The sequence below is a fragment of the Belonocnema kinseyi genome, chromosome 4, assembly GCF_010883055.1.
Source record: "Belonocnema kinseyi isolate 2016_QV_RU_SX_M_011 chromosome 4, B_treatae_v1, whole genome shotgun sequence".
NCBI classification, from domain to species: Eukaryota; Metazoa; Arthropoda; class Insecta; order Hymenoptera; family Cynipidae; genus Belonocnema; species Belonocnema kinseyi.
The window spans coordinates 115,582,131-115,590,157 of NC_046660.1; positions in this window are offsets into that span (position 1 = coordinate 115,582,131).

The following is an 8,027-nucleotide window of genomic DNA, read 5'->3' on the forward strand; positions in this document are numbered from 1 at the left end:
TGACTACATAGCTCGTGTTGTTTTTCTGGAAGAGACGTAAAAGGTTAGAAGGGTTTGGTGTGATCGGCGATTTTCTTCTTTCGAAAAAAATGGAGCAAAGAGTCATGCCTCAGCCTCCTTATTCACCGGATTTGGCCCCCAGTGACTTTTTTCTTTTCCCAAAACTGAAGAGAGGAGATAAAAACTGCATCGCTGAAAGAACTCAAGGCTATACCACAAAATGATTATCAGAAGTGCTTCGATGATTGGAAAAAGCGTTGGCACAAATGTATTATATCTGATGGGGATTACTTTGAAGGGGACAACATAACTATTGAGAAATAAATGAATATTTTTTAAGAAAATCATAAAGTCACCTTATTTTTTGAACACACCTCGTATATATATTCTATAAAAATTTTTAATTAAAATTTTGCCGAGATGAAAATAACTAAAAAAGTATATGCAAAATTAGAAACGAAAATAAATAACAAGTGCGCTTGGCTCATATCGCTTCATGACTGGGGCGGGATGAACCAGGAATTAAAGCGAGATGGGTCACTTAATTAAATGACTTATTATATATTATATGTGATTTAGAATCTTGTTAAGTTTGAGTATTTTAAAAGATAGACATATCTTATACATATCTTTCCAAAATTGAAGGGAAAATTTAAAGTATGTATTAATTCAAAGTATTTATCCTAACCTCTACCGTAACTAACACTGCAAAGAGTAAATAGAAAAACGCATTATATCCATATATCTTTTAATGATTATTTTACAGAAATAAATATAGCAATCTTTCGACTTGACCATGTACATTATCTCAGTAAAAGATAAATTCTACAATACGTAAACTCCCAAATGAACTTAAAAGAGAGCGAACTTATCAGAGCGTAAACTTGAACGGGGTTTCAGTGTACTTGCATTCACTCTAATTTCAGGTTTGAGTCATTTGCTAGCATATGCCATAATTAGTCTTTAGTTGAAATCACTCTGGGTTCACTGCAGCAGGATAGGGGGCACGGGACTTGTGACAGATCTTATTTTTCTATTTATAATAAATGCGTAATTTATTTCATTTATAAGCCTAAAAGCACATTATATAATATACTATTGTAATATAAAAAACGACCGGAAAAGGTTCATTTAATCTACGTAATGCTGAAAATGACCTCTTAGCATTATATGATGATGCTGGTATCATTCCTCTTGCCTGTTTTGTTTTGAACGACGTGGATATATTTTTTACAAAAACACATTTATTTGGCTGCACGATTAGGTGAAGTCAGTCGTATAAGGACAAATTTTTCTACAAAAGGATTCCTTCTAAGGCAAATGAAAATCTTGTTAATATTAAATATGAAGGGAAATTCCATTTACGTCGAGAAATATCCATTTGTCACAAAAGAAGATTTCTCTGAGTGATGTTTACTAAAATTCTTATTAGTCTCATAAACTATGGAATTAAATCGGCTAAGTTTAGTCGAGGCACTTGGAAGTTTTGGTCCAGAAAAAATCCTACTTGCAATGTTTTTAATGAGAAACTTTCGTTAAGGGGTCCTATTTGACTATCAAAAATGCTAGAACAGATCAGTCGCCAAACCGGTTTTTTTAAACACTTCCAAAAGTTACTTTTGCATCGACGGATAATGTCTATTGAATTTTAGAGCAAAATGTCCAACAGAAAAGAGAAAGAAAACTAGATTCTGAACAAATTTTGTTTCAAGAATAATCCGCTAACTTCTATTGGTTCCGATTTATGATATATTGAAAACTTCCCATGTATTTGCATTTTCAGCGAAAAATCACTAAGTTTCAAAAAACATTGTGTATCTTTGCGAATATTAACTGCATGGAAAAGTATTCCACAGGTGAGTCAAACTAGACTCAATTTGCTGCAATGAAAAAAAAAAGAACAATATGGACTTTAGTTTTTTCCAAATAAATCCTGTCAAGTTCAGTTTACGTTGACTGTGCCAGAAGATGAAATAGAGTCTACAAAGATCTGCGTATATCTAAAAAAAGTCTTTTAGACCTTTTATTTTGGGAATTGTAAGGTTTCAAAAATTTCATTTTTTTTTTTGCATTTTTGACTAAAATCGAAGAAGTTGTGTTTTTGGAAAATACCTAATTTCCTGTATATCTCACCACAAAGTTCCTACACAATAAATGAAAGTGAAGCCAATGTGGCGTAAGATAAAAAAAAATGGTCCTAGCCCAAATAGGTCACAAGATATGACCTCGGAAAGTGCACTCTTCATGCATAGAGGCATCTGAGCGTACCGTAAAGTAGAACTACGGTCATATTTCGAAATTTTTGTCACAAATAAGTGTATATGATTCATTTATCATGTATAATACGTCTTTTGACATTGATAAATAAGTAATGGTTTATGACAAAAGCTTGCTATCACTACTCACGTTTACTTTTTGGTAATTTTTTATAATTTTTGTGGCAAAAAAGTCATCGTAATTGATTCAAAATGTGTAATATGTTTTTCATCCAAAAACAAATATTTTCATTAATAATTGTTTATGACAAAATATTGCTATGAACACTGTTGAGTACTTTTTGACTACTTTTGTGGCAAAAGACTACTTATCATTCATTAAAAATGTGATATATATTTTTTATCGATAAACAAATCGTTTTTTTAATAATTGTTTATAACAATTTTTTCTAATAAATTCTTTTTCTGCATTCAATTTTATACTTACCTCCAAGACACTTGCAATTCTCAGGGATTTCCGTAAATTGTACATAATATCCCAGTGGGCACAAGCGTTAAAGAACATCTTTAGAACGGCTTAAAAATGTCCTAAGTCAGTCCATATAACGTTCTATAAACATACAATGTTCCAGAAACGTTTTGAAGACGTATTTCAAACATGAAACGTTTTTAGAACATTATCTGGTCTGACTTAGGACAGTTTTCAAAACGTTCAAAGGACGTATTTTGATTTGTAAGTCCAAGAAACGTTTTTAGGACGTTCCAATTACGTTCTAAAATGTTGTGCCCACTGTGATGCTGTGACCATTTTTTCGCTTTAAGAATAAGTAACTAATTGATTAATTGAAAGTAATTACATATCAAACGTAATTCAAGGTTAAGAAAAAATTAATGAATGAAAAAAGTAATTACATAAGCTGGTTGTATCTAAAAGTTCTTTAAATAAATTCATAAAATAGTTCAATTCATCAAAATTAAGTAATTAGGAAAATAATAGTTAATAAATAATTGGATGAAAACATTGTTTATTATTGATTTTGGTAATAGAATAAATTACTAACTTCATTCATGTTCTTGAAATTGTTTGCCATTTCTTTTTAAATGAACACGAACTCATACAACACTTAAGAGATCAAATGTTTGTACAAGTTAAGCATTATACATTTCCAAACTTGGTAAAGTTTTCTTGAGTGACTGTATTTTTATGACCTGATAAAAAATATACATCACATTTTTAATTAATTATAAAGCTTTCGTGCTACAAAAGTATTCATAAGTGATTATGTCAAGATTTTATAATAAATAATTATTCAAAAAGGATTTGTTTATTATTAAAAAAAATTTGTTTATTAATAAAAAATATATATATCACATTTTTAATCAATGGTAAGTCCTTCTTTGTACAAAAGTAGTCAAAAAGTACTCAACAGTGGTTATAGCAATATTTTGTGAGAAAAAATTATTAATAAAAATATTTGCTTATGGATAAAAAACATATTACACATTTTTAATGAATTACGATGACTTTTTTGCCACAAAAATGCTAAAAAATGGCCATAAAGTAAACATAAGTAGTGATAGCATTTTCCAAAAACACAACTTCTTCGATTTTAGTCAAAAATAAAAAAAAAAAAACGAAATCTCTGAAACCTAACAATTCCCAAAATAATAGGTCTAAAAGACTTTTTTTTAGATATATGCAGATTTTTGTAGACCTAATTTCATCCTCTGGCACAATCAACGTAAACTGAACTCGATAGGATTTATTTGGAAAAAACTAAAGTCCATATTGTTTTTTTGTTGTTGTAATTATAGCAAATTGAGTCTAGTTTCACTCACCTGAGGAACACTTTTCCGTCCAGTTAATATTTGCAAACATACACAGTGTTTTTTAAACTTAGTGAATTTTCGCTGGAAATCTAAAAAAATGGGGATCGGAACCAATAGAAGTTAGCGGATTATTCTTGAAACCAAATTTGTTCAGAATTTTGTTTTCTTCCTTTTTTCTGTTGGATATTTTGTTCTAAAATTCAATGGGAATTATCCGTCGAGACAAAAGTAACTTTTGGAACTGTTTAAAAAAAACCTGGTTTGGCAATTGATCTGTTCTAGCATTTTTGATATGTGAAAAAGGACCCCTTAACGAAACTTTCTCATTAAAAACATTGCAAGTAGGACCTTTTCTGGAATTTCACACTTTTTCTCGACATAATGCCTGGACTAGTTAGGGTTGTCAGTTAAATAATTGACAATATCCTGCGACAACTACAGGAATGTAGATGGAGGTCCAAAAAAGACGGTTATTGTCTGTTAGAACTTAATTTCGTTAACGAAAACAAAGATTTTCTTAATTTAACCAAATGTTTGGAATGAAAAGTTTGCTGCGCCAACTGAATACTTTTTCTTATATAACAACCACATTCTATGGCTGAATAAACCAAAACTTTGTTGCTTGAAGAAACAATTTTTCGGAACCTCTAATTTTCGGAAATAATTTTTAATTAATTTTATAATAAGTTTTGTTTGCTGAGAAAATTTAGGATGCTCTAAAAGTATAGCATTGAATAATGATTATATCAATTTATTGACACAAAAGATATGGTACAAACAACAATTTTGTTGATTCTACCAAATATGTGGATAATATTTGTTTTCAACTAATGTATTAATAAATTTGGTTCATTTTAAAGAAACTGTAAGATGCTCTTTAGGGCCGCGTAATTGTCAAAAACTTGTACTTTCAATTAGTGTATAATTAATAATAATAAATAATAATTTTCTACTTAAAAATAATTTGACAATAAAATTTGTTTTATAAAGAAATAAATATAGAGTTTTTTAGAGGACAATTTAAAAATAATTATTGGATTAATTTTTTGACGCAAAAAATAAAACTATGCATAATATATGTCTGCTTTCCTGAAAAATATTGTATAACGTAATATTCTTACCAATTTGAATAAAAAAATTTTAATATACAGGGTGTCCCAGTACTGAAGTTATGTTATCAGATTTTTGAATTTCTCATAATAAATAAAGTCAAAAATAATAATAAAAACTTGTAAAATTAATCACAATTAAATAATATAAATGAAAGATTAATGAAATTTCGAATAAAAAAATCAGAAGCACACATTGAATAGATGAAAGAGTATGAGTCATTGACGAAAATGTATGGGCAAAAAAGCTGAGGCCATGCAATTTGAAATTTACGGGAGATTTTGAATGTCAATGGTGCAACTTCACACGGCAACCGAGCACCGACAGATATGAAATCTTAAAAAATATATTATTTGTTTCTCGACGACTTCCTTAGCCGCTGCTCTATCGCGGCAAAGTTCAAACTCGTCTGGAATCACTTACATCTCCCACGCGATGCACAATATACTATTTCCGTTGGAGTAAATGTTGTATTATTTTAACTACTTTTGAATATTTTGAATTCTGTACATCTTATAGAATACAAACGAATATTTAGAATTAAAACTAATTCTTAGGGCCGATTCTACCAACTGTGATTAAATCTGGATCATTGATTAACTTAGTTTAATCATCAGATTGCGTTCCAACAACTTTTAAAACATGATTGAGGAAGCCTAATCGTCGATTAACTTAACCGGCCATTTTTTGCTGGTTAGAGAGTGAATCAGCGATTAACGGGCGTCAACACAACTTCGAAGTTGAAACTCAAGTATAGTGTGAAATATTATCTAATTTACAACGATATCTTGCACTCACACAACTTATATTCAATTGTAATCGATAAATAATTCCTGTCCTTTTATTTGGAAACGATGTGCATTAAAAAAACACGTCCCGCTCTCGTTCGTGGGCAGTCGAGGTATATTTTGCGCGCGAATACAAGTTCGAAATCAGCCAATCAGAATCACCATTAAAACAGAAACACGCAGGAACTAGACTTATTTCGAGCAGAGCATACGGTTGGCTAACCAGAGTTTAAAAATTCATGGTGGAACGCGCCACAAGTTAATCGTGAATAAAACGCCTATTAAAAAATAATCATTATTAGCTAATCATGGATTCAATCACAGCTGGTAGAATCGGCCCTTAGATTTAAAACTAATTCTTAGAATTAGAAAGATTTCTTAGAATTCACACGAACGCTCTTGAATTCTTTTGAAGGTTTTCTTAATTCTCTTGAAATCTTTATAACACACCATTAATCATTTTGAATACCTCCAAGTCCTTTGTCTCTTAATTCTTCTGTATTCTCTTAATTCTTCTGAATTCTCCGAATTCTCACCAACTTTCGGAATTCTTTTGAATTTTATGAACCCTTTTGAATTAGTAGAAATATGTTATGAATTCTCAGAATTATTTTGTATTCTCTTACATAATTCATTAAACATTCTCTACATTATTTTTAATTATACACGGAGAATATATATATATATATATAATATATATATATATATAATAAAGGTCGTTTGGAGATCATCTACAGGTCAAATCGTTCTTTTAATCTCTCGGCTGATGTCTTAGCTAGGAACGGGTCTCGAACCAGTGGACCTTTATGTTTTTGGGATCGCTGATCACGATTCTGGTGTCTATATGACCCCATCACGTCTATATCAATATCAAATAAAGGTCAAACTCCGTTATTCCGACGATATCATTTTTATGATACCCCTGATTCTGTTTGTGTGTGTCTATTCGTGTATGTGGGTACTGTGTGTAAACCCGTGTGTATCTGGGCGTTTATGTAGGTGCTGTGTGCCTATGTGTGCCTATCTATGGCTATGGGTGTATGCATGTGCTGTATGTTTCTACAAGTAGATCTGTGTTAACTTACGTGGGCCCGTTTGCTTATGTGTGTCTGTGTCTATTTGCGTAAGTGGGTACAATCTGAGTCTTTGTGTGGATACGTGTAATACTGTGTGTGCCTCTGCGTGTGTGTGTGTATCTGTGCTGATTCCGCTCATTTCTCAAGGGTTTTTGGCGCTATGGAAAAAATTGCGGGTGGTGAAGCAACTCTAATTGAAAATTAGAGTTCAGATGTTTTATAACCAGATTATTTAGGTTTGAAAAATGGATTCTTCAAATGGAATCGCACAGTAGATTTGTGCACAGAATGCAAATTAAAAATTTATGTGCGACCTGTTCTTTTGTTCGTAAAAGATCTACAGAGGGTTTCCTTTTGTGTACATTTGATGTGTCTTTTTTCCAAGACCAACAGTAGTCTGACATCATGTTCACACCCCAAACACCTTGATATCTTCTCTTAAAGTCTTTCAAGTCTTGGCGAAATCTCCCACCTTACTCCTCACTGAAGTCCCCCAGATTTTCAGGGAAGTGATCAATGTAGGAATGGAGGAAATACATCTTTAAATTCATGAAACATCCCATCTTTCGGTAGTTTTCCAACAGTCTATTGGCAATATTCTTGTAATCAGGGTCTTTGTTATTTCCCAAAAATTTTTGTTTAATTTATTTGAAACTACTCTAAGCTGCTCTCTTATTAGTTGTCCTTCTTATTTCGAATTCATCATCATTCATCAGTTCCCTTATTTGGGAGCCATCGAAAACACCTTAATTGATTTTCGTTTCAGAAATATTGGGAAATTTCTCAAATAAATACATAAAAGCATCGCTCTCAGATACCCTCATTGCTTTGATAAGCTGTATAAGTAAGCCGAGTTTGAAATGTAATGGTGGAAGGATGACTTTATGACTAGGTATGAGACTCTCTTGTAGTACGAGGGTAGTTCAATAAGTCCTTAGAATGAAGTATAAAAACAATTTTTTTTGGGTAAATTTTTTTTTATTTTTCAACATAATCTCCTTGGAGCT